The sequence below is a fragment of the Triticum urartu genome, chromosome 3 (assembly GCF_003073215.2).
Source record: "Triticum urartu cultivar G1812 chromosome 3, Tu2.1, whole genome shotgun sequence".
In the NCBI taxonomy this organism is placed as follows: Eukaryota; Viridiplantae; Streptophyta; class Magnoliopsida; order Poales; family Poaceae; genus Triticum; species Triticum urartu.
In genome coordinates, this window is record NC_053024.1 from 286,430,887 (window position 1) to 286,457,694 (window position 26,808).

The window sequence follows — 26,808 nt, forward strand, 5'->3', positions numbered from 1 at the left end:
CAAGTTGCGTCATGATCTCCACTTGCAACATTGCAATACATTCCAGGCTCTTGTGAACAAGGCCATTAATGCAGAGACAACTCAACTCACTTACGAGGAGTCTCATAAGCACACCCGTGGTTTGGGTTCTTCTTCCGATTCTACTTCGCAGAAGCGCCGGATTTGGGTTCCAAACTCCGCTCTTCCACCCGGTTATACACCGAGGCATTCTCGTGTGGCACCTCACCCAATTCATTTACATGCTCCACCCAGGCCTATTGGTAGACCGCTTGTCAAAGCGGGTCCACGTCCTACTTCAGGGACTTGTTTCACATGCGGAGAGCCAGGACACTATGCACGTGACTGCTCTCAAACCAACTATGCTCCACCCCTGCCTGAGAAGTCTGTTGGCCGTGGTAAGCCACCATGCAAGATGATTAGTGTCAAGTCAGCTCCCACTGAACGTGGAAGTGTGCATCACGTCTCAGCTAAAGACGCTCATGATGATCCAGATGTCGTTCTTGGTACACTCCTTGTCAACTGTCATCCAGCTTCAGTTCTGTTCGATACCAGAGCATCTCACTCCTTCATTTCTGATGGCTATGCTCGTTTGCACGACATGTCATTTTGTGATATGCCAACTCCACTTGAAATCCAAACTCTAGGGTCTAGATGGCAAACTACCAGAATAAGCCATGGTAATGAAATTCTTGTTGACAGACTTGTATTCCTTGCATCACTTATAGCCCTCAAGTCTACAGATATTAACATCATCTTGGGTATGGACTGGATGAAAGCTCATTATGCCAAGATTGATTGTTACACCAGGTCTGTTCAACTTACACACCCATCTGGCAAGATAGTCACTGTCTCCACTAGAGTTGCAAAGCGTCAGCTCTATTCCCTTAATGCCAGCCCTCTTCCAGACCTTGAAGATATCCCTGTAGTCCGTGACTTTCTGGATGTCTTTCTAGAGGAACTGCCAGGTATTCCACCTGACAGAGATGTATAGTTTGTCACAGATCATATCCCAGGAACCGCTCCAATCTCTAGGAGACCTTACAAGATGGCACCCTTAGAACTAGCTGAGCTTAAGAAACAACTCGATGAATCCTTGCAAAAGGGTTTCATCCATCCTAGTTCTTCTCCCTGGGCTTGCCCCATCCTCTTCGTCAAGAAGAAGGATGGTACGGACCGGATGGTTGTAGATTATCGTCCCGTTAATTTGGTCACGATAAAGAACAAGTATCCGCTCCCCAGGATCAACGATCTGTATGATCAGCTCACTGGATTCTCAGTTTTTTCCAAGATGGATTTGAGGTTAGGCTACCACCAAATCAAGATCAGAAATGGGGACATTCCTAAGACGGCTTTTGTCACTCGTTATGGCCAGTACGAGTACACCATCATGTCCTTTGGTCTAACCAATGCTCCAGCTACATTCTCTCGCTTGATGAACTCGATCTTCATGGAGTACTTAGATAAGTTTGTCGTGGTTTACCTCGATGATATTCTTATTTACTTGAAGAACGAGGAAGAGCATGCCGAACATCTTAGACTTGTGTTAGAGAAACTCAGAGAGCACCGCCTTTATGCCAAGTTCTCCAAGTGCGAATTTTGGTTGCCAGAAGTGACCTATCTCGGCCACATGATCTCTGGCAAGGGCATTGCCATCAATCCCTAGAGAGTTCAGGCCATTCTTGATTGGACTCCGCCTGAAATGGTTAAGCAAGTTAGGAGTTTCCTTGTCCTAGCCAGTTACTGTCGACGCTTTGTTGAGACTTCTCCAAAGTGGCCAAACCTCTCACGGAACTTCTCAAGAAAGATAAAAAGTTTGAGTGGTCCCCACAGTGTGAGTATAGTTTTCAGGAACTGAAAAGACGCCTAACTTCTGCTCCCATACTTGTGCCACCAGATTTCACTAAGGACTTTGTTATCTATTGTGATGCCTCACGACAGGGACTAGGTTGCATTCTTATGCAGGATCGTCATGTGATTGCCTATGCATCTCGATATTTGCATCCACATGAGGATAATTATCCTACACATGATCTAGAGCTTGCAGCCGTAGTCTATGTACTTAAGACCTAGCGACATTACCTTCTTGGTAAGCGTTGTGATATTTACACCGATCACCAGAGTCTCAAGTATATCTTCACCCAACCAGATTTGAACCTTAGGCAAAGGCGTTGGTTGGAGTTGATCTCAGATTACGACTTAGGGATTACCTACACCCCAGGCAAGGGAAATGTCATGGCTGATGCACTAAGTCGTAAGTCCTATTTCAACAATCTCATGTTGCAACAGGGCCAACCACTTCTCCATGAGGAGTTATGTAAGCTAAACCTTTACATCGCTCCTCACGGATTCCTTTCTACCTTGGTGGCGAAACCTACTCTTGTGGATCAGATCATCTCTGCTCAGAAGCAGGATACGGGAATTTCCCGGATCAAGAGAAACATTAACAAGGGAGTTGTTGGTAGTTTCTCTATAGATGATCGAGGTGTTGTTTTCTTTGAGAATCGCTTGGTAGTTCCCAAGAATCAACATCTGCGACAACTGATCCTTAAGGAGGCTCATGAATCTCCCCTCACAATTCATCCCGGTAGTACTAAGATGTATCAGGACCTACGCCAGAGGTTCTGGTGGACTAGGATGAAGAGAGAAAATGCTCAGTTTATTGCTAACTGCAACGTTTGTCGTCGCGTTAAGGCAGAACATCAAAGGCCTGCTGGCACCCTTCAACCTTTAGCTATTCCTAAGTGGAAATGGGATAAAGTTGGTATGGACTTCATCACCGGCTTTCCCAGGACCAAGAAAGGGAATAATGCGATCTTCGTAGTCATTGATCGTCTTTCCAAAGTGGCTCACTTCCTACCTGTTCGAGAGAGTATCACTGCTAGTCAGCTCACTGACTTATATATTTCTCGAATAGTGTCGCTTCATGGTGTTCCACTAGAGATCAATTCAGACCGTGGTAGTCTTTTCACTTCTCATTTCTGGGAGAGTTTCCAAACTGCCATGGGAACCCATCTTTCCTTCAGTGCCGCTTTCCACCCTCAATCAAGTGGTCAGGTGGAAAGGGTCAACCAAATTCTCGAAGACATGCTTAGAGATTGTGTTATCTCATTCGGTATGGATTGGGAGAAGTGTCTTCCCTTCGCCGAGTTTCCTTATAACAATAGCTACCAATCCAGCCTCAAGAAAGCTCCTTTGAGGTTCTGTATGGACGAAGATGTCGAACACCTTTGAACTGGTTAGAAACCGGTGAAAGACAATTCTTTGGACCGGATATGATCCAGGAGGCAGAAGAGCGAGTTCACATCATTCGTGAGAATTTGAAAACAGCCCAATCTCATCAAAAGAGCCAGTATGACCATCGTCATAAGGAAGTGGCTTATGAAGTTGGCGACAAGGCTTATCTTCAGGTTACTCCCTTGAAGGGTACCCATCGTTTCGGTATCAAGGGCAAGTTGGCTCCTCGTTACATTGGTCCTTTTCGCATTCTTGCTAAACAAGGAGAGGTTGCCTACCAGTTGGAACTACCCCCACATCTTTCTCGAGTACATGATGTCTTCCATGACTCTCAACTCAGGCGTTGCTTCTCGGATCCCATCCGTGAAGTGGACCACAAAACACTTGATCTCCAAGATAACCTTGCATATCGAGAGTACCCTGTTCGCATTCTTGATCAAGAAGAGCGTGTCACTCGACGTCATAACATCAAGTTTCTCAAGGTTCAGTGGTCTCATCATTCCGAGAGAGAAGCTACTTGGGAGCGTCAAGATCGTCTTCGACTTGAGTACCCCGCTTTCTTTCCACCAACTCTTGAATCTCGGGACGAGATTCTTCCGAGTGGGGGCGAGTTGTCACATCCCTAGTTCTGGTATGACCTAGGCTAGCCTTCATGTTTAAATTCCATTTAAATTTGAAATGGGGATTTGTGAAACCCTCAGAATCATTTCTGAAAATGACGCAAGTAAAAATTGCTCCAAAAGGGTCCAAGGAAATGCTCATGTTGCTCTCTGAAAATATTGGACAGAGACAAAATTCAAATCAATATTTTTAAGAGCTCATAAGTATTTATTTTGGGAATTTGGAATTAATCCAGTAATTATTTGCTTTGGATATATATTTGCTATATATATAATATATGTCCAAAAATTCTGAATTTTGGTGTGGGGCTTTGGATTAATCCCTTAGGTCCCTGCAAAATTTCACAGAATTAAATAAAATGGTTTAGTATTATTACTAAGTCGAAACAAATGACAGAAAATAGAAAACAAAAACAAAATAGAAAAAAGGGAGAAACTTACCTGTGCAACTCACCTGGGCCTTACCTGGCAGAAGTGGCCCGGCCCACCAGGGGCTCCCCGGTCTTCTTCCTCCTTTGACAGAAGGACAGCGCGCGCGTGGCCGCCGCGCGCGAGCACACGCCGGCCACCTCCTGCTTCCCTGCTCGCTGCTGGAGGCACCCGAGGGCGACACGCACTCCCCTCGGCCCTCTCCCACTCTCCCCCAGGCTCATCCCCTCCCCTGGACCTCTCTCTCTCACCCTCCCCCGAACGGCTCCGTCACCACCGTTCGCCGTTGCCGCGGCCACCGTCACTGCCTCGCCTCTCTGACAAGCCCGTTAGCTCCGCGCTGTCCTCCTCGTCCTCTCCGACGACTCACGCAAGCCAGGACGCCCTGCAGAGCTGCCCTCGACGTCGTCTTCCTCGTCGATGCCGCTGATCGCCGCCGTCAAATTCATCGCCGTTGGACCTCCCCCGAGCTCTCTGACGCCTCCACCGGATCCGCGGTGAGCCCCGCCACCGTTCCCCCCTCTCTGCTTAGTCGCTCGCGTGCTGTAGCATCATTCCCACGCCATGGCCGTAGCGCTTCGCTGCCGTCCATGTCGCCGTCGTCGTCTAGGCCCGCCTCCGCCCAAACCGAGCACCCCATCGTGCTCCTGGTGCCACGAGGGTGCCGCAGAGCCCCTCGGGTGGCCTCCCCGTGCCCCGCAGCCCGCTCCTGCCCGGACCTGTACTCCGGCCGCCGCCTTGAGCCCCGCTCCGGCGAGCTCCGGCGCCCCCGTAGCCTCCCACCAGCTCCCCTGGATGCGGACGACGATGGGCTACGCCCCGGTGGTCTTCGCGCGTCCAGGCGCCTCTCGTAGCGCAAGTCCGGCGAGTCGCCGCCGCGCTATTGGTCGCCACCGGCCAGAACTCCGGCGGGCTGATGTGGCATCTTAGTTAGGCACTAACTACCCCCCTAGAGACACTGACACTGGGCCCCAGCGCCACTAATCTAAATTAGATTAGAAATAACCCCTCTGTTAAACTAACTATGACACTGACGTGTGGCCCCCACACGTCAGGTTTGACCCGGGATGACTACTAACGCAGTGCTGACCTCAAGCTGACGCAATAAATTTATTTCTGGAATTATTCTAAAACAGGAAATTCAAGAAATTAGCCAAAACTTCAAAAATTCACAGAAATTCAACCGTAGCTCAGATTGAAATAATTTATATATGAAAAATTATCAGAAAAATTCAATCTATCCATCTGTACCATTTTCATGCATGAAAAACCAACCTATACATGCTGTATATATGAAAACATATAAATGGCGTATTTAAGGGCTTATTTTGGAGTTGCATTTGAAACTTTGGTTCAAATGGACTTCATCCGAATAGAATGCTAAATGCATTCGCTCAGAACACATCACATACTCATGCCATGTTCATGCATCATAATGTTGCATATGATTGTGTATTGATTGCCGACACCATTCCTTCTCGATAGGTCCTGCTCCGGAGAGTGCTCCAGAGTACCTGTCTGAGGAGCAGTGCCCCCCTGTTGATCTACCAGGCAAGCAACCCCCCTTGTTCATTCCAATACAAACCTACTCTCTACCTCCTGCTCTCATTTATTGCATTAGGACAACAACGATTCAACTGCTACTTTATGCTGCGGTAGTTGAACCCATTCCTCTGCATGACCTGTCATTGCCACAGTAAATAGTTAAAACCCACTAGCATGTGTAGGAGTTGATTGAGCCATGTTGTGTTCCTACCAAGATTTGCCTGTTATTGCTTAGAGTATGTCAAGTCTGATTCATCGGGAATGAATTGGAGTGTTACGATATGATCCGGTGCTGAGAGTTAAGCGTGTGAACACGATTTGGTAAAGGTAGCGGTGAGAGGCCATGTAGGAGTACATGGTGGGTTGTCTCATTGGGACCGTCCTTAAGAACTGAGTTATGTGTAAGTTGTCCAATGACTAGCTACTACCACACATTGGGCTACGGGTGCTCCAAGCTCTCTCGACTTATTAACCGCCTTGATCTTTGTCCAGGAGTTGCAAATAGTTTCTGGTGTTTGTAGGTAGTGCTATTTTTCTACCGAGTGGAACCTGGCAGGGTGGACTTGGGACAGACTAGGCACACGTGGCCCGGTGTACCGAGTGGCACCTGGATGGTGGGCTCGGGAACCCTGTACACATCGTTTGGGGCCGTGAGCGAAACCCTGGCCGGATCTCCTTGCGGATGGAACCCGAATAGGCGATAAACCTGGACTAGAGTCTTGTGTGGTTAGTCAGGTCGTGGCCGACACCCTCGCCAGGCTTCCGCTTGAAGGTTGCCGAGATACATGAGGTGTATATGGTGATAAGTGGTGAGAGCGTGTGTGAAGAAGTACACCCCTGCAGGGTTATCGTGATCTATTCGAATAGTCGTGTCCTTGGTTATGGACTTCTTGGATGCTTACGTGGTACATAGACAACTTAAAGTGGATACTCTAAAATGCTCAAGACAAGTGTGAGTGCTATGGATGGCCTTCTCATAAGGAGACGAGGATGAATCCATAGTAGTGTATTGATGTGGTGATTAGTGGACTCGTGTGCACTGCCTCACCTCAAAGAACTTTCTTGTTGTCGTAGAACAGGATAGCCACTGAGTCAAAGCTGGCTTGCTGCAACTAGACTCCACATTACCTTCTTGATACAAATGCATGTATGATAGGATCTGATGTAAGTCTTGCTGAGTACGTTTGTACTCACCTTTGCTTTATTTATGTTTTGCAGGTGAGACATCTGTCTCACTAGTAGTACCGCTTGGACTTCGACGAGTAGCTTGTTACCTCAGCTACGATCTTGTACCCTTGGGAAGGACTTGTAGATAGTTAGGCTTCTCAGCCTTTTTCTTTTGTAGTTGCTTGTACTCAGACATGTAATGCTTCCGTTGCTTGTATGCTCTGAATGATGGGTCATGTGACCCCTGTTTGTATTTAATGCTATGTGGCTCTTCTGGGCCTTTATCTATATGAGTTGCGTTATGTTGTGATGCCATGTTGTACAGCACATACTTGCATGTTATGCATACGTGTGACGTGCATTTCTATGTGTGGGATCCGATAATCTAGTTGTTTATCCTTGGCAGCCTCTCTTATGGGGAAATGTAGTCTAGTGCTTCCTTGAGCCATAGTAGTCCGCTACAGCCCGGTTCATCGGAGTCCTGCTAGCCCAGCACTACTGCTCAGGACACTTGACTGGCCGGCATGTGTTTCACTTCGTTCCTGTGTCTGTCCCTTCGGGGAAATGTCACGCGGTGACATCCGGATTCCTACCTAGCCTGCTACAGCCCGGGTTCCTCGGAGTACTGTTAGCCCAGTGCTACAGCCCGGATTGACACGCTGCTGACCGACATGCTCGATGTGAATCATGTATGCCTGTCCCCATAGGTTAGTGCCGCTTTGGGTTCATGACTAGCCATGTCGGACCGGGTTCTCTATCATATGGATGCTAGCGACACAATCATATACGTGAGCCAAAAGGCGCAAACGGTCCCGGGCCAGGGTAAGGCGACACTCGTGGGGATACCGTGCGTGAGGCCGCAAAGTGATATGAGGTGTTACCGGCTAGATCGACGTGACTTGGAATTGGGGTCCCGACACAAACGTAAGTGGTTTCACCAACAGCTGGAACCATGAGAATGATCCACACATGATGGAGGAACATCCACTGCAATATGATTTGGTCTTCTCTCGATCACACGCCGAGACTATTTTTGGAATATAAACTTTAACTTAGGAAAAATGATGCCCATTGTATAATCAGACCAAAGCAATGAAGCACCTAGTGTTGGCCAATAAACAGTACAATACTACTTTTCTGCGGTCCATGAAGTGACTATCCAATTTTTCTGTGTCTATTTTCAAATGGCACTGCATGAAGTGACTATAGTATTCTCTTATGCAGTTCAACCAAAATTGCGGGCACTTTGTTTGTTTGCCAAATAGCAACGGGCAGACATCTCTATCTGCACAAATATCAAACAGCTAGTAAACATATACCACACCTTGTATTTTCAGTTTAAACATGTCTCTTCCGCTTAGCATCTGTCATGTTCTGCACTAGTTGAAGCATAGACTCACAAATATAAGCACTCCAATTTCTTAATGGGAAAAGCTAGCAAGACTGTTTCTAACCACCTGTTTGAAGGAATAAATAAAGCAACGGTGGCTGATGTCAGGAAGGCATACATAGTTTTTTCTGGAAAAGTGAGCCATTCCTGACCTTTCCTCTTCTTTTAAGCAAATTTTGTGCAGTTCTACTAAAATAAAATGCCATCACCGCCTTGACAATTCAGTGACACTGTACAAAAGGAAATGACTTAACATTACATCATGATGTCAGGTATGTAGTCGACAGGCATTAGAGACAAACATACATACCTCCTCAAGAGAACAGCCGGAGGAGGTGCCCACTCTTGACCTTTCCTCTTGTCTTCATAATTTTTTGTGTAGTTTAACCAAAATAAAATGACATCAGTGCCTTGGCATTTTGGTGACATTGTACAAAAAAATTAACTTATCTCATGAATGTGAGGTATGTAATCTATAAGCATTAACAGTGCAAAAATCTGAAGGTAGTAACAAGTTTCATCATTGGTATACTGGTTGTGCAACAGCATTAGAATGCCTTAGCTGAAAAATCTTTAATACATCCACAATCAATAGCTAACCCCGAAATAATCTAGTGACATTAAATGGCATTGCTTAAATTTATGGGTGGCATTAGACTGAGAGCGGCATTAGTTAAATGTGGCATCACTTTAGCAGTAGCATTGCTTGACTTGACTGTTGGCGTTATACTAACAGCAAAAATAGTGGCAATAAGAGCATGGGAGGCCCATTCGGACAGTGGGCGCACCAGTACGATGTACCTCCACGGACGCAGAGTGGTGAGGGAGGTATGGTTGCCCAGAGCAACAAATATCCACGCAGCATATGTGGATTACGTCCCATTTTTGTTCTCTTTAGCCACCTTTTTCATATGCGAGGACAACAAACCGATCGACCTGGTCATTCTCTATTGCGTTGTCATGCCTTCCTACCTTTCTTCAACCAAGAGACACGAGACTCGTTGCTTAGCTACTGATTTTCCCCTTTTCAACCTAGATGCGGGTTCGATGCCTACTCTCTTGGACAGTACAGTCTCCCTTCCTTTCCTTATTCAACCCAGACATGGATTAGTCTGCATGAAGTAGGGTTTCCTTTAATAGTGAAAATTATGGTTTTCGTCTATGTGGCCATCAGAGCAGAGGATAGCAAATTGGGAAGATGGTGGAGTGGAAAAAGATCCACATGCAACGACGTGGCAGATGGGGCAATAGAACAAGGTTATGGTTCGAAAAGAGGTAGCATACCTGAGGGTCAGCGGGAAGTGGCTTCGCTCGTGGTCGTCATCCTCCGCACACAGTACGGCAACAAGCTTGGGGACGGAGGCCATCCCGCGCGGGCGCTAGGTCTGAGAGGACGGCCTTGTCGTCAGTGCGTGACCTCGCTCGCCGATGACGAGTGCGTCAATGCTGCACGTCCTTTTCTTCCCCGGCGGATCCGTGACCACCGGTGAGGAGGGAGAGAGGGACCGTCTTTTTTAGATCTGGAGAGAGGGTGGTAGTGTGAGAAGCAAGTGGGCAGCCCTTAGCAAGAAAGCGCTCAAGCTCCAGCCTATATATTTTTTTATACTACTAGTACTGGAGGTGGAGTAGTGGTAGACTAGTTTATATTTTCTCTGCGTACAGTACCAGTTAGTCGTGCTTCAAAACTGATCGGCATGCCATTAAAAAATAAAGGTCGATAACTAATGTGGCACCTCGGGCCAACGCGGCTAGATCACATTTTGCACGAGAAATTACACACCATGTTTCGTTGACATGTGGTCCCGTTCTATCAGTGAGACGACGGTGAGTAGTAGGAGTATTTCCGAACGGACGTGTAGGCCGGGGCGCCTCTTCGTGAACCCTGGCAAACTTGCAACCGTCCACCGACTCTTCGCCTTTCCCTCTCGATTTGGAACTGTTGTCGCATGCTCTTCCTCTCCCTCCTCCATTTTCCTTCAGCCCTTCCCCCTTTCTTCTGCCATTGTTTGATCGTCTTCTCCATGGAGGGAACAGGCCAGAAACGACCCCGTTATTCTTGCCCCGATCTGAAAGATGACGTGGTGGAGGAACTCATTGATCGGTGCGACGTCATCACCTCGGCTAGCATGGCAGGTTCGTTCAAGCCCATTCTCGACTCAACTAATAACATCATTACAAAGAACCCAAGAGTCAAGGAGCGGTTTGATCTCCCCTATCTTCTTCATCGTGACCCTGATGAGTGGCACCGGCACGACGGAGGCCTCGCCCTGTGCCAGTTGATGCCACTTGATAACGATATGTATGATGTTAAGATGCCATCGCTTTAGGGCAAGGCTTGGGCGGGCGCAAATGGAGATTGGGTTGTTTACATTGGGTCCAACTACGAGTGGGAACTTGTGAATGTGTACACTCGTGACCGGGTTCCACTTCCAAAAATCTCAGCAGACTGCCCAGAGGTTGAGCACACCGGTATTGTACGCACGTTCAAATACGATCATGGTGACTGTCTTCTATGGAAGATAGCAATTTGTCGAGTTCCCAACCGCTCTTGGAATTACAACAACTATCAAGTTGTTGCTATCTTCGACAAGCTTGTTGTCGTCCTTCATGGTTCGACTCGATGGATATGGCTCAAAAATCAGTTTTTGTACACGGATGAGTACTGTGATGCAATTCAATACGAGGGCCTTGTGTTTGCTGCCACCACTCGTGGCACTATTTTTGCATGGGATCCTCATAGTTTTGGTACATTTGTCTTCCACCGTAATTATAATTGTTTCATCCACATGCATGCGGGTTAGCAAGTTTCCCTATACTAATTAACCTTCTTCTTGTGTTTCCAAGGTCATGTGAACATCCCACCGCCTATACTTGAAAAAAATTATAACCAAGGGGGAGATGACGATGGTGATGATCACGAGCATGAGGACGAGCAGAACCCATATACTCAGTGGCGTCTGGCAACTAATTCCGATGGATCACCTCTTCTTGTGTGTATACAGCCCATTGATGATGTTACTACTAAGGAAGCAGGTGTAGTGTCCCATGGTCGCACTCTCCGGACCTATTCTAACACCCGTTGCATGGTATTCGGGATGGATACTAGTGTGCTAGCGCCAACTCCTTCTCCCTGGTACAGAATTGATAGTCTTGGAGAAAACTCGCTCTTCCTTGGACAAAACTATCCGATGATGGTGAAAGGCGATCCAACTGCTGTTGACACAACGTTAACAGTACCATTTATGAGAAGCAACTGTGTCTATACCTCGGAAATTTGGGTGGTTCCCTACCCTGGTACTGATATAGTAGGCCGCTTCAGCCTGGATGATCAGTCCTGCGTTGGTTTCCAGATCGACAATCGATGGCCCGTCCCAGAGAATCACTTGTGGTTCAAAGAAAGCATTTCCAACACTGAGAAAAGGTTGAGTTGAAGTTCATTTCATTGCTTGTTATTTGTTGTGTGGTGAAAACTTTAGTATTTATAATGTATCCTCGTTGTCGATGTGGGTTGATGACATGTTGTATGTAATAAAATGATATGCGTGTGATAAACTTACTAAATTTATGAATGGCTTTCGAGTCGCTTCTCTAAATTTGTACTAGCTTCACATGTTTCGCGTGTCGGGCGGGTGTTTTTACTGTAGCCATATGTTAATGTGTTCGCTGTACGTAACCAGCACCTCGAATCCTCGATACTAGTACTATATAGTAGGAGTAAGTAGTAGGAGTAGTAGGGTGGCATGGGCCAAAACAAGCATTCACGTCCAGGAGTACAGCACATGCCACCACCAAGACATCCATCTGACACCATATTATTTCTTGGAGTCCGTGCTAGAGCAATCTCTTCAACCTCGTCGTTTCTCTAACTTCAGCCATCGCGCGACGGGCGAGGTGGGGGTTTGCCGATAGTCGGTTTCCTTAACTGCGGTCCCACTTGTAAGGCCAACTCCAATGCACGACCCCAAACGCACCTCCGTTTTGCACGAACTCCAACAATAATTTTGACTAGAAAAGCAAGACCAAAGAAAACAAGAACCACAAGAATACATTTTACTACTCCTATAAGTTGGATTAGTGCCTTCTCGATGCATTCGTTGTTGATCTGCGGAGGCTCGATCTTGCGTCTGTGCTAGCTAAAAGTGATAGAACATCTACTAAATTGCGCTCTATCAATATATGGATGTACTCTTCTTCCCAATGCAAAAACTTGCATCCATTCTACTCCCTCTGTTGCACAATAGATGCCTTCTATTTGTCAAAATATATATGTATCTAGACATGTCTTAGTATATAGGTAATCCATTTTTGGACAAATGGAAGTCAAGTATTTTGGAACGGAGGGAGTACACAATAAAATTTTTAAGTTAGCACAACTAGTCTAATCCGAGAGCAGAACCAAAGATTTGGTCGGGTTCTTCCTCCTTTTGCCGACACGTGGGACATCCAGCATCCAGGTCGTGTCATGAAATAAAATAGAGTGGTAGTTGAAGCCACGAGATGTGCATCTTCGGTTAAACTGTAAATAGAATCTTACTACTCTTGAGTAACTCCAAAAGCGGCCACCGAAGATCTTTATTGGATTTTTTTTCATCACCAGCACGTCGAGTTGAAAGATGTGCAGGTTCAATGGGTCCTCTTGCATTTTCACTGACATGTGGGGCCGCATGTGAGCAAACAGACGATGGGCTCCGCGCGTCTGCTGGCTGGCTGAGAAGAGAGATAGAGGAGGGCTGAGCACGGACTGCAGGAAATTTGTTCTACGTACCTCAATATAGGCTCGATATAGTGGGGTGGCATGGGCCATAACTAGCATTCACGTCTAGCAGTACGGCACACGCCACCCACACGAGTCCCATCCGACACCAATTTTCTTGGAGTCCGCCCTACATCCATCTCTTCTCCCTCCTGTTTTCTCAGCCATCGCGCGGTGGGTGGGGTGGGGGTTTGCCGATAGTCGGTTTGCTCAACTGCGGTCCCACTTGTAAGTGAAAATGCAACACCGCACACATTCCCACTTGAGCAGCGTGCCAGACCAACCGTGTGGGGGTGCGACGCGAACACGGCAGGCTTTTCCTTTTGAACTCGTAACTTGTAGAATTTGGTTCTGCTCCATGGCGCGACCGGTAGATAGAAAATAATGATTTTGCCTAGAGTAATGAGAAGTTTGGTTCTGGCGCCGTTCATGCATGGAGTACATACGAAAATTATGAAGTTGATGTGAAAGGTAAGATAATTACTGTAGTATCATATACTACTACATGGATTTGATGGAAAGATAAAAATACATACGGATCCATCAACGTTCAACGACATCCTCACGCCCTAGTGCGTCGGGTCACCAACTGACGTGTGAGGAGCAGCGGCGTTGGCGACGAGCTCAACGTGCTTCTGAACAGTGCCGTCCAAGGTTGCCCTGCGCTCCAAGAAGGCCAGCATCCTATTGTCCTCCTCTTGCATGTAGTAGTCCTTGTGGACGATTTGCGCATAGACGTGGGTGATTATGTCGATGGTGTCTTGCTGCGCCAGGCGCTGCGCGGCGAGCGCGACCTCGAGGTGGACATTCTCCGACGCGACGGCGGGCAGTCGTAGGGCCACCAGTGCGTCGAAGAGGTTGTTACCATAGTGGCCGTTGAGGGTGGCGGGCATCGCAGAGCCTGGGCGCGTCGGTTGGAGGCTTACGTCAAAGTCGTCCGCAAGCTTCTTGACGACGGTGAACTTGTCGAGGAAACCGACGAGGACCTCGTCAAACAAGGAGATGAAGCTGTCGTCCAAGCAGCCCCTCGCCCTGGTGGCCTCAAGCAATAGTACCTGGAGACGTTCCTCGGTGCCGGGCCGCAGGCCGGCGTCGTGGACCATCTGGCACAGCCGGCTGATGCTCGCGCTCATCGCCTCCATGGGTCTAGCGTAGCTTCTAGTCAACTGATCTTGCGATTCGAGTGATCACTCAGCCCTTGGTTAGCGTGCGTAGGTGCGTAGGATTTCATACTACTCCTCGGCCCTCTACTGCACCTGCCTTTGGCTGTATGATAGGTGGGCCAGCCACCCCCTGGGGCCACGTGTCATTCACCCAAAGGCAGTTGCCTTAAGTCAATGAAGCTGCGTCCCCCTCCGTGCCGGTGCAGTATAGTCATCTCACCGGACCTCTAGTTGGGGCCAAACGAGAGAAGTTTGATGTTTACTGGTTTATTGGTCCCCTTTGCATTTTGCGCCAAGTTTTGACCTTTGATTTAACTAATAAAATGTTAATGCATGTAAACAAAAATGTTGTGTAAGTCACCTTACGAAAACCAAATAATCCCAAAATACTTAGGCACGGTGCATTAACTCCCTCCTTGTTTCTTATTTCGTGACATATCAACCAATGAGAGATGTGGGCCGTGCATGCTTTCAATGACTTGAGACTACCAAACATGACATGCAGTGTTTAGTTCATTGCATTTAATCCTATTAGTACTCTAGTTAGGAGTAGCAAAAAAACATTAAGTTCTCTCGTCGATAGGAATAAAACACCATGTATTTATTTACAGAGGGAGTAGTACATTTTTGGTGACATGCATTACTAGATATTGCTAGTCAAATACTAAAATCCAGATGGACGTGGTAGTACTCCTAAATCCAGACGGTGGTGCTACTAGTACTAGTAGTAGTACTACCAATGTAGTAGTAGGAGTATTAGCACTGTACTACCCGTTGGTCAAATTATTACGTGCTACTCCTCATAGTGAAGTGACAAGACCCTGCGCTGGAGATGACACCTGAGTATAGGCGCCGTGTTCGGCATACCATAGTCAGCCTCACCGTCTGCAGACACTATCATCATGGCTGTAGAGCTAGCCTGCTTACAACTAGCCATGTTCGACATAATTTCCCGTGCATATATGCTCGTGCATTGCACGGAACACCAAGATTGGGGGTGGACAGCTCCGGCAGCGGCCATCGCGCCAGATTTTTCCACGGCCTTCTACTCCTAGATGTGGTGGGGAGGAGATGAGGCTAATTGTGAGAGACAAGGAGTTGTTTGTAAATAGGGAACAAGTGCGGGCATCTTTTTGCAAAAATGGAGAAGCTTGGTTTCTATGCATCAGATCTAGATCCGATGGCTATTGGTGAAAGATGGGAGGCACAACATCATCACCAACTCAGGACCTGTTTGATTTGCAGGATTTTGAAAACGCAGGAATAGGACACGGCAATATTACAAGTTTCAAACTGATATTACAAATGTTAGCAGTAATGCTGCACCTACGAAGAGGGAATTACTAGGAAGTTTACGTAAGAACTTTCGTTACTTTAGGTGAATGCAGCATTATCGCACAAACTAAAATCCACCGCCCTGACAAGTCACTAATGGGCAAATAATTTTTTGAGTCTCTGGCCACTTGATGTTTCAAAAACAAATTCAGCTTCTGCGGAGACTTTGTCATTTAGGCTTAGACGCTTGCGGTGATCAGCACGCCATTCATTATTGTGCCAGAGAACGCCAAACCTCATTACCTTGAGGACACTTGCCTCCAGAACAAAGAACCTGGCCAATTTATTCTCAGATGTGCTGCCTCGGTAATCGATCAAATCAATTTCTGTAAGATGGAGATCAAGGCATTTGATGAGATTGTTATAGTGCAGCACATTTTTCACTTTCGGGTCTTTTTTATCTGCAAAAGAAGAGAACATATTAGAGCAGCTGGCTGCATAAGATTGTCGTGTCATCAAGAGGTACCAATATCATTCGCTCATACGATACGGTTGGCTGGCTAGTGATGTTTTTTTCACTCTCTCTCTCTCTCTCTTTCTGTTTCCTCTCATTTAACTAGGAGCACGTGAAGAGCTTGGGCATTTGTTGCCTTCCACTATGTGGCTGATGCCATATTTCACAAAATTATGCCACATAACATGCATCGATGTCAAATCAAAAGATTTTGGCACCGCTCTCACGATGTGAGAGAGTTGGCACCGCTGTGCACACAGACCCAACGTATAAACAAATCAATCAAACCAACTACACCAGCCTCTCACTCTCCCAAACAAGTGTTTTTTATTGCCTCAGTCCTCTCTCTCTCCCATGCAGTGTTTTTTCATTGCGTGAGTTAATTTGGCACCAGAGCAAAGTAGGTGATCCAGATTGGGACACCAGGTGAGCAATGGAGGGGCATCGATGCCAAATGCATCACAAGTGAATTTGGCACATGTTTTGGCCTACATATCCCACTTTTGTAATACTACCTCGTATTTAGTATAAAATTTTGACCATAGATTTACCTAAGAAAATGCCAATGCATGTCACTAAAAATTACACCATTTGAAATTATGTTCAAATATGAATCCAACGATATAGTTCTTAGTGATATGCATTAACATTTTGTCAGTTAAATCTATGGTCAAATTTTGATACTACAAAATTGGAAGAGTAAACCAGGACAGAGGTAGTACTTGCTCTTAGGGTAACCATAGAGTTACTGGAGTAGTCTAAGTTACTTTCCACTATGACTAGCCTAGGCTACTATAGTAGTACAGCATAAAAACGATGCAGGTGATCACGTGAGAAAAAATACTAAAAACATTTCTTTCGATGCAGTGCGTAGATGCAGTTTTGAACACTACACTTGTCATCGTAATTTGGTTTCAACTTACTAGCGTGCGGGGTGCTACCCCGAGTGGTTTCAACTTTGTTTACTTCACCGCGTGTCAGATGGGCCTCTAGTTTACTTATTTTCACCCACTGCCACATGGGCCAGCACACGAAGATACAGAACACGAGCTGACAAGGCAGCATGTGGATTGGTTGACCGGTCAACTAAACAATATACGGAGCTATACGCTGACACAATGAGTGTATAATCCGTCGGTATAGAGAGTTCGAGTGAGAGGGGAGGCCCGTGAGAGATAGCAGAGAGAGAGAGAGAAAGAGCTATTCCCTCCGTTCGATAATGTAGCTCCAACAATTTTTAAGTCAAACTTTTGAAACTTTGACCAAGTTTATAAAGAAATTACTTATATCTACAATACCAAAGATAAATGATAGTATGAAGTAAGTACATGCTGTGATGAATCTAATAATCGTTCCAGATGTAAATGTTTTTCTCCACATATACCTGGTCAAATGTTTCTGAGGTTTGACTTTTCAAACATCCATATGCTTATGGACGTGACAGAGTCCCTAACAAGAGAGAGAGAGAGAGAGAGAGAGAGTGAGTGAGTGAAAAAAGTGTGTGTGCGTGTGTGAAAGAGAAATGGACAACACACGATAAAAGTAGAGAAAAAGCATGCGTGTCTTATGCAAACATATCACACATGCATCTTTGACAACGGAGGCAAGGTGAGGAGATAGTGTGTGGTTGTTTGGAACCGACAGAGCAAGACCCCTAGCACGTGGCCAAGAGGGGTCTGACAAACAAGGGAGACAGGTCGAGAGAGATGTACGGAGAAAATGCAGACATGGGGAGGACAGAGTGTATGTTTGTCATAGAGAGATCCCCTGGATATCATGATGGGACTACATGCGTGGGAGATCGAGTGACAAGGTGTGTGCGCGATAGAAGATGCCCCGAGAGATATCGAGATAGACGTATGGATGGAAGGAGACAATACGTGTATTCCTGATGGCTAGTAAGAGATAATCATACTTAGGAGGTGGGGAGTGCTTGTGCCTATAATGGATTGAGGGATTATGGTACTTAGGGGGGTGCGTGTCACATGGAGAGAGAACAAGGGCGGAGAGTGTTGGATGGTATATATGTATAGCGCGAGCGAGACATGTGTATGTGTGAACCACGGAGATATAAGGCCAGTTTGGCTTGTGTCCTGAGCATCTTTTGCCTGGCCTGGGGTTGTGGCTGGATTTCATGCACGCTTGTTTGGTTGCTACCCTGTGAAAAAGAAAGCCCGCCTAGCATGGGTTCCCTTGCACTTTAATTAGCCTAGCTGAACTCCAGACACTGCAAGTAGCCTGGCCCAGGCGACCGATTTCGAATGCCTAGTCGTGCCTGGTCGTGTGGCCACGAGGCTAACAGCAACATGGATGGATATTAGCATTAAATAATTGATGCATGGATTGATTGATGGGACGTTGATGCTTTGCCTGGCCCAGGCATGAACCAAACGCTTCAGCACCACACAAGCCTAGCCAGGCAAAAATATTTTACATCTCACGTCCACACCAGGCAGTACCGGCCATCAAGGCATGAGGGTCAGGTCACGAACCAAACTGACCAATAAAGTTTGAGAGAGATTGAGGAGCCCCGATAAGGCTGAGTGGTGCGTCAGATAGCTGAGAGGGGGAAAGAGATATTCCATCCGCTCGATAATGCAGTGCATGTAAATTTTTTAGAAGTCAAACTTTGGAAACTTTGATCAGGTTTACGCAAATGTTATTTATATCTACAATACCAAAGATACATCATACAAAACTACATCTCATGGTGAATCTAATGGTATATGTTTGTCGTACTAGATGTAATTCTTTTTCTCCACGTACATGGTCAAACTTTGTGATGTTTGACTTTTCAATAAATCTATATGCTATGGACCAAGGAGAGTGCCTCAGTCGAGACAGATCAAGTGCGTGTGAAGGAGAATGAGTAAGTGTGCAAAAGGAGTATGTGTGTGAAAGATAAAGTGACAACAATCGATAAATTAGAGAGAGTGTGTGTTTTTTCGTTTCTTATGCGAACATATCACGCATGCATCTCCGAGATGGAAAAGCGAGGCGAGAGATACACGAAGATAGCTAGTGTGTGATTGTTTGCAACGGAGAGAGACACCCCTGTAGCACATGTCCAATAGAGGTGTGGCCAACAAGGAACAAAGGTCGAGAGGGACACATGGATGGCATGGACGCATGGGGAGGGAGAGAGGGTGCGTTTGTGATAGAGAGATCCTGTCGAGATCATGAGGGGACTATATGGGTGGGAGATCAAGGGAGTGCGTGCGCGATAGAAAGATGCCCCGAGAGAAATCGAGATAGACCATGCACATGTTTGTGATGGAGACTAAGATTAGCTAGTCATATACATATAGGGGGACTGCGTGTGCCTACAATTGAGTGAGAGACCATCATACTTGGCTAGCTGGGCATGAGATTGTGTGTGTGCGCGTGTGAGATGGAGAGAGAACGAGGGGGAGAGATAGAATTTTAGATGGGCCTATCGAGTGCGAGTGAGATATGCATGTGTATGTGTGACCCAGGTGGATGGAGAGTTTGAGAGAGGGGGGGAAGAGCTCCGAGACGACATAGTGGTGCATGAGAGAGTTACAGGCAAAGAGCTAAGGAATCTGTGTGCGTACGATGAGTGCACCCAAGATATCTAGCTTGGACTAGCTAGAGTATCATACATAGTGTGCGAGAGAGACCTATAGATGGTGTATATATGCATGCGAACTAGAAAGACCCCCCCCCACACACACACACACAAAGAGAGAGAGAGAGAGAGAGAGAGAGAGATGGAGAGAAAGGGAGAGGGGTGAACAAGGTTTTTGTGTTGGATGCGTGCGACAGAATTGAAGATTGTCGGTGAGAGAGAGAGAGAGAGAACAGGAGTCTGGGAGAGGGGGAGGTCGCGTTTTATGCATCAAAGACTGATATAAACCATGTTTCGATATAAACTTGCATTCAAATATTTAAATTGGAGAACATGTTGTCTGCAATCCACACATGAATGGATATATGCGTATATCAAACAAGTTCATTAATTTGACTTTCAACATGTTCATGGAGTACTATAATACTATACAACATGCTACTCGATTGAGGTGTTCAATTTTGGATTTAGTTCACTATTTTGACCTACTGAACGAGCTATTTCATTGAATCGAGATATTTCATTTTGGGTTTGATTCGCGTTTTTGAGTGGGTCAACTATTTGTCATATAGTAAATCGCTAGCAACGAGCATGTAAAAACACATTACTCCCGAGCATCATCTCTCCATCTAAAAAAGAAGTGGCAAGCTAATATTTCAAAATTTGATCCGAATTGACTTGGTAAGGTACACGTGGATGCTCGTTCTCCCAAAATTTGAAAGAACCGTTAAACATCCCCTCTGCTCGGTGGAATTCGCCGGAGCAAATAAATGGGAGACGCGAAATTGCCATCCTATGTGGGACACGCATCAATTGGCCCGTTGTACATCGAGGGTAGGTTTGTAACTTCATCCAAGCGCGCCTTCTCCTCGGCCGAAATGACACGTGCCGAATAATTCATAAACCATGGTCGGCAAAACACGCTCTCCTCGCCCGAAATAGCTCGCGCCCACTATTTCAAAACACGCTTTCCTCGCCCAAAATCGCTCACACCCACTATAGTTCAAAACACGCCCTCCTCGCCCGAAATCGCTCCCGCCCAGAGAAGCAAAGTTACTCTACTATCCCCGACCCTCAGTACACAGACCCAAGCCGAGAAGCCTATGGGCAAGGGTAGAATTGTAACTCCCCCTCACATTTCAGACAAATGCGTCCGTAAGACATGGTTCCACTCCCCTCCCAATTTCCCCCGCCCGCCCCCATTCATACCTCATGGGCGCCAAATCACATTCTCCCCGGGAAGCTCCCTTCTCCCGAGCCGCGAAACCTCAGCCCCACCTCCATGGTGCCCCCACCGCACCAATTTCATAGCCGCCCTCGTCCCTAATGCCGGAGATGCTGTCCATTTGCCGTCGTGCACTGGGCCGTGTGCCTCTTACTTCGTCCTGCTGGTGCTGCCTCGACGACGGCCGCGTGAACCGTACCGGAGCCGATTCACCCCCACCGTTGTTCACGACGCCGGAGCAGCTCCAACTTTGGATCCGTCCAGAGTCCTGGCGCTGCTTCGGCGTAGCCATCGACCGTCGCGACATCGCTCTTTCCCTGCCGCCGGTCGCCACCGCAACCGCGCCGGCCTCACTGACTCGGCAGCTGGACCTGCCTACTTCACCATGCCGCCAGATAGGTCGCACCCTCATCTCAAATCACTTTATTTAGGCGTCAGTTGTCTGAATTTTTATTCTGGGCCAATCGATTTGCAATGGGAAGCAGCACCCCTCGAGGCGGCAGAGCTCCTAGGCTGTCGGTTGGCTGGTGTCTAACGTAAGGGTGCGGGGCCGCAAGTTCGCCGCGGAAGCAGCGCTTAGATGGCTATCTTTTAGAGTTGCGTGGGTTGAAGGTACTGCCGCCGCCGGATCTGGATGACGGGGAGTCTTTGTGGATTGGCCCGGGGGCGGCGCAACCACGACAGTGCGGTGGGGCGGGGAGCGGGGTTTTGGCCGGGGCCACGAACGGCGGAGGCAGACTGCTCTGCTGTTGGTCGCTGGCTCTTCAGGGAAGATTCCAAACAGTGTCAGCCGGGAGGCACAAGACGGCCAGCCATCCGGCGTAGATCGGACAGTACCAAAATAAAATAAAAACGTGTGACCCCAATTTAGTCTTCAGTCAACAGCAGTGTGACCACTCTAGTACCTTGCTGTTGATCTCTTAGTGTATTTCTTCAGATCAAAGAGATATGTCGTTCTTAACATTATGCGTTATCTGCATCTTCAGACACACCGTCTTCCAACTCACCGCAGCTGCTCCAACAAGGGAAGCATACACCAGAAGGGAGCTATAGTCCCCACTCAACAGTTCCTTGCATTGAATGCGCGTGCCCGACATGCATAGCCACAACAACTGCAGGGCCATCGACAAGTCAGCACATGATGCTCACTCCTATGGATGGCAGCCAGATAGGTTGTACCCTCATCTTACTTGTGTGCAACATTTGTGGCTTTGTTATTCATCTAAGCATGGAAAATAGATCATCACATTTCACTGTGTATTCATGTTGATCTCTTACGGGTCTTGTTCAGGAGTTAACGTTGTTCCATAGTTCAGCTAAGATACTTGTTCTTTAGGTAACATTGTTCCATAGTTATCATCCATCAGCCAATGCTATCCCACAGGCTGGTGATTATAGTATTATACCACTTCTAGTATTTCCTATGTTGTTCTTTAATACTTTTGTGCGCCATCTAGTTAATCTCGAGTACAAACAATACATATTCTGTAGCTTTCATCTATGTTCTCCCTTTAGTTTATGAGACATGTTGTTGCTAGTTAACCCTAGTCCTACTATTTATGTCGTCTCCTACAGGCACTCATTACATAAATCTAACTACTAGTTGTCTTCCATGCATGTCAGATATAATTGCACACACTGATATATCCACAAGAACCTCACGGAGCAATGTAAAGGCCAATAAACTTGATGTCAATGATACCCAATATGATGGAACATGTAAAGGCAGTTCTTTAGAAGACTTGCAGAAAGATGATGAATCCTCTTCACCCCACAAGGTCCTTGCTCTAACTTGGCATGTGATATGACAACACGCATATAATGTCCTGGAGTGTATCTACTCTGTTGCAATGCCATGTGCTTAGCATGCTGATCATGCATGTAAATATGTCATGCCTTCCTGTTTTTCAGTACCTATTCCATTCATGATAACATGTTTTCAAATTCAAGTACTGTCATTCTACTCTATCGCAATGCCATCTGCTTAATTTGGACATCATGCTATTGAATATCTTATGCATTGTTATTCATCAGTATGTACTTCATCTGTCTACCATACCATGTTTTTTACATTGAAGTGATGTTCTAGTGCTCTGTTGCAATGCCATCTTATTTTCCCAATCATACACGTGTATGTTGCCTTAGTTATTTCTATACGTATTCTGCTAGCATACAGTTTTACATTCAACTAGTGTTTTTTTGCTGTGTTGTCCTGTCGTATCCCTAGCTCTTACACTATACTCCCTCCGTCCGGATTACATGTTGCCGAAATGGATAAAAAAGGATGTATCTAGAACTGAAATATGCCTAGACCCATCCATTTTTTTCAAGATGGAGGGAATATATGTCAATATGTCATGCCTTTCTATTCTTCAGTACCTATTCCATCTCTCTGCTGCCGCATGTTTTATAATTAAAGCACCATTCTTCTATACAAGGCGTGCAAGGGGAAGACGACTATGTTAGAATCTGAAGGGTTACAAACAAGACCTTTGCAAAAGATCCAAATGCCAGGAGATAATAAACCAACTCCAGTTTTGATAGATACTGCTCCAGCACAGAGAAACCCAACTCCTACTGATAATAAGCAGATTCCAGTGGCCAAAGAACTAGTCCGCTCCAGTCCAGCAAAAATATGTCAACTCAATTCTAAGAAGTGTGTGCGTATCCTTGCATCATGAAATTTTATAGCATGCTGATCATATTTTCTACATGTTTCTTACCCATCTCTCTTTTAGAAAATAAGCTTAACAGATAGAAGATTTTCTTCAATGGTATCGTTTATGAGGAAAGATTCTTGCAGGAATTCTCTATGCTCCAATGTAGATGTAAGTACCTGTTGTATATCACTATATTTTTACATCAGCATGTATTTTGTTAATCGGCATGAATCCAACCTTTATCTGATCTAAATTTAGTTGTAGCAAAATGTATGATTAAAGGCCACAATGTTGATTTTTGCAAGGAAAACTGCCTGGTAGTTTTGCATCCTGAGCTGCACGAGTGTACTATCTCATATCAGTGGGTTTGAATACTTTGGTTCTGCAGTGGGTTTTTCAGTGTTTTTTTACTGTGTTGTCCTATCGTATCCCTAGCTCTTACATCATACTCCCTCCGGCCGGATTAAATGTCGCAGAAATGGATAAAACTAGATGTATCTAGAACTGAAATACGCCTAGACCCATCCATTTATTTCCGGGTGGAGTGAATACATGTCAATATGTCATGCCTTTCTATTCTTCAGTACCTATTCCATCTCTGTTGTAGCATGTTTTATAATTGAATCACCATTTTTCTATATAAGGCATGCAAGGGGAAGACGGCTATGTTAGAATCTGAAGGGTTACAAACCAAGTCTTTGCAAAAGATCCAAACGCCAGGAGATAATAAACCAACTCCATTTTTCATAGATACTGCTCCAGCACAGAGAAACCCAACTCCCACTAGTAATAAGCAGATTCCAGTGGCCAAAGAACTAGTCCGCTCCAGTCCAGCAAAAGAATGTCAACTCCATTCTAAGAAGCGTGTGCGTATCCTCGCATCATGAAATTTTATAGCATTCTGATCATATTTTCTACATGTTTCTTACCCGTCTCTCTTTTAGAAAATAAGGTTAAACGATACAAGGCTTCCTCCATTGGGATCGTATTCGAGGAAATATCTTGCGGGAATTCTCTGTGCTCCAGTGCTGATGTAAGTACCTGTTGTATATAACTATATTTTTACATCAGCATGTATTTTGTTAATCGGCATGAATCTAACCTTTATTTGATCTAAAATTAGTTGTAGCAAAATGTTAAAGGCGCCAATGTTGATTTTCGTAAGGAAAACTGCCTGGTAGTTTTGCGTACTGAGCTGCATGAATGTGCTATCTCATATCACGCACATTACTGAATTGTAGTGCTTCTCTGGTTGCCCATTCATTCATTGTGTCAATGTTGCTTTCAAATTACCTTACCTGGCTGATGATAGCTGTGCCATATTGTGTTAATTTGGTATAGGCTAGTTGCCCAAACGTTCGTTGTGTCAATGTTGCTTTCCTATTATCTAACTTGGGCAATGATAGCAATGCTAGTGTGTTAATTTTGTACAGGCTGCTGAAGATAAGAAGACATACTCTGAAAACAGCAAGGCAACCCCATTGTTTCTTTCCAGTAAATCTAGGCCAGGTAATATGGCAATAACTCGTGATTAATCTGTTTGGTTCCCGTCCTAATTTATGTTATGATGCAGTGGAAAAGACACTCACCACTATCAATAATACAAGCCTGCCAAAATCGCCATCTGACTTGGGGCCCCAATTTATTTCACGGGTCGTTAACAGGCCGTTACTAAGTTTGGGCTACATATGGCCCAACTATACTGTAGGCCTTTAGCAGGCCGAAAGAGACAGCGGGCTTGTATTGGACCATGAAGAGCATGGGCCGCTAAGAGGCCAAAAGTCGGGTCGTATTGTAAACGGTCCAACTGTGTTGTGGGCCTTTAGCAGGACGAAAGAGAAACCGGGCTGGTATTGGACCATGAAGGGCATAGGCCGTTAAGAGGCCAAAACTAAGGTCCGACTACAAATGGCCCAACTCATTTATGGCACGTTAACATGCCGAAAGGCACACAGGGCCGGGAATTGGCCCAACACTTAAATGGGTCGCTAAAAGGCCAAAACTGAGGTCCGACTACAATTGGCCCAACTGATTTATGGGTCGTCAATAGGCTGAAAGTGACACCGGGCCAGAAATTGGCCCAACACTTAAATGTGAAGGAAATATGCCCTAGAGGCAATAATAAAGTTATTATTTATTTCCTTATATCATGATAAATGTTTATTATTCATGCTAGAATTGTATTAACCGGAAACATAATACATGTGTGAATACATAGACAAACAGAGTGTCACTAGTATGCCTCTACTCGACTAGCTCGTTACTCTACTTGACTAGCTCGTTAATCAAAGATGGTTATGTTTCCTAACCATGAACAATGAGTTGTTATTTGATTAACGGATCACATCATTAAGTGAATGATCTGATTGACATGACCCATTCCATTAGCTTAGCACCCGATCGTTTAGTATGTTGCTATTGCTTTCTTCATGACTTATACATGTTCCTATGACTATGAGATTATGCAACTCCCGTTTGCCGGAGGAACACTTTGGGTGCTACCAAACGTCACAACGTAACTGGGTGATTATAAAGGAGCTTACAGGTGTCTCCAAAGGTAGATGTTGGGTTGGCGTATTTCGAGATTAGGATTTGTCACTCCGATTGTCGGAGAGGTATCTCTGGGCCCTCTCGGTAATGCACATCACTTAAGCCTTGCAAGCATTGCAACTAAATGAGTTAGTTGCGGGATGATGTATTACAGAACGAGTAAAGAGACTTGCCGGTAACGAGATTGAACTAGGTATTGGAATACCGACGATCGAATCTCGGGCAAGTAACATACCGATGACAAAGGGAACAACGTATGTTGTTATGCGGTCTGACCGATAAAGATCTTCGTAGAATATGTAGGAGCCAATATGGGCATCCAGGTCCCGCTATTGGTTATTGACCGGAGACGTGTCTCGGTCATGTCTACATTGTTCTCGAACCCGTAGGGTCCGCACGCTTAAGGTTACGATGACAGTTATATTATGAGTTTATGCATTTTGATGTACCGAAGGTTGTTCGGAGTCCCGGATATGATCACGGACATGACGAGGAGTCTCGAAATGGTCGAGACATAAAGATTGATATATTGGAAGCCTATGTTTGGATATCGGAAGTGTTCCGGGTGAAATCGGGATTTTACCGGAGTACCGGGAAGGTTACCGGAACCCCCCGGGAGCTAAATGGGCCATGATGGGCCTTAGTGGAAAAGAGAAGAGGCAGCCCTACATGGGCTGTGCGCCTCCCCCTTCCC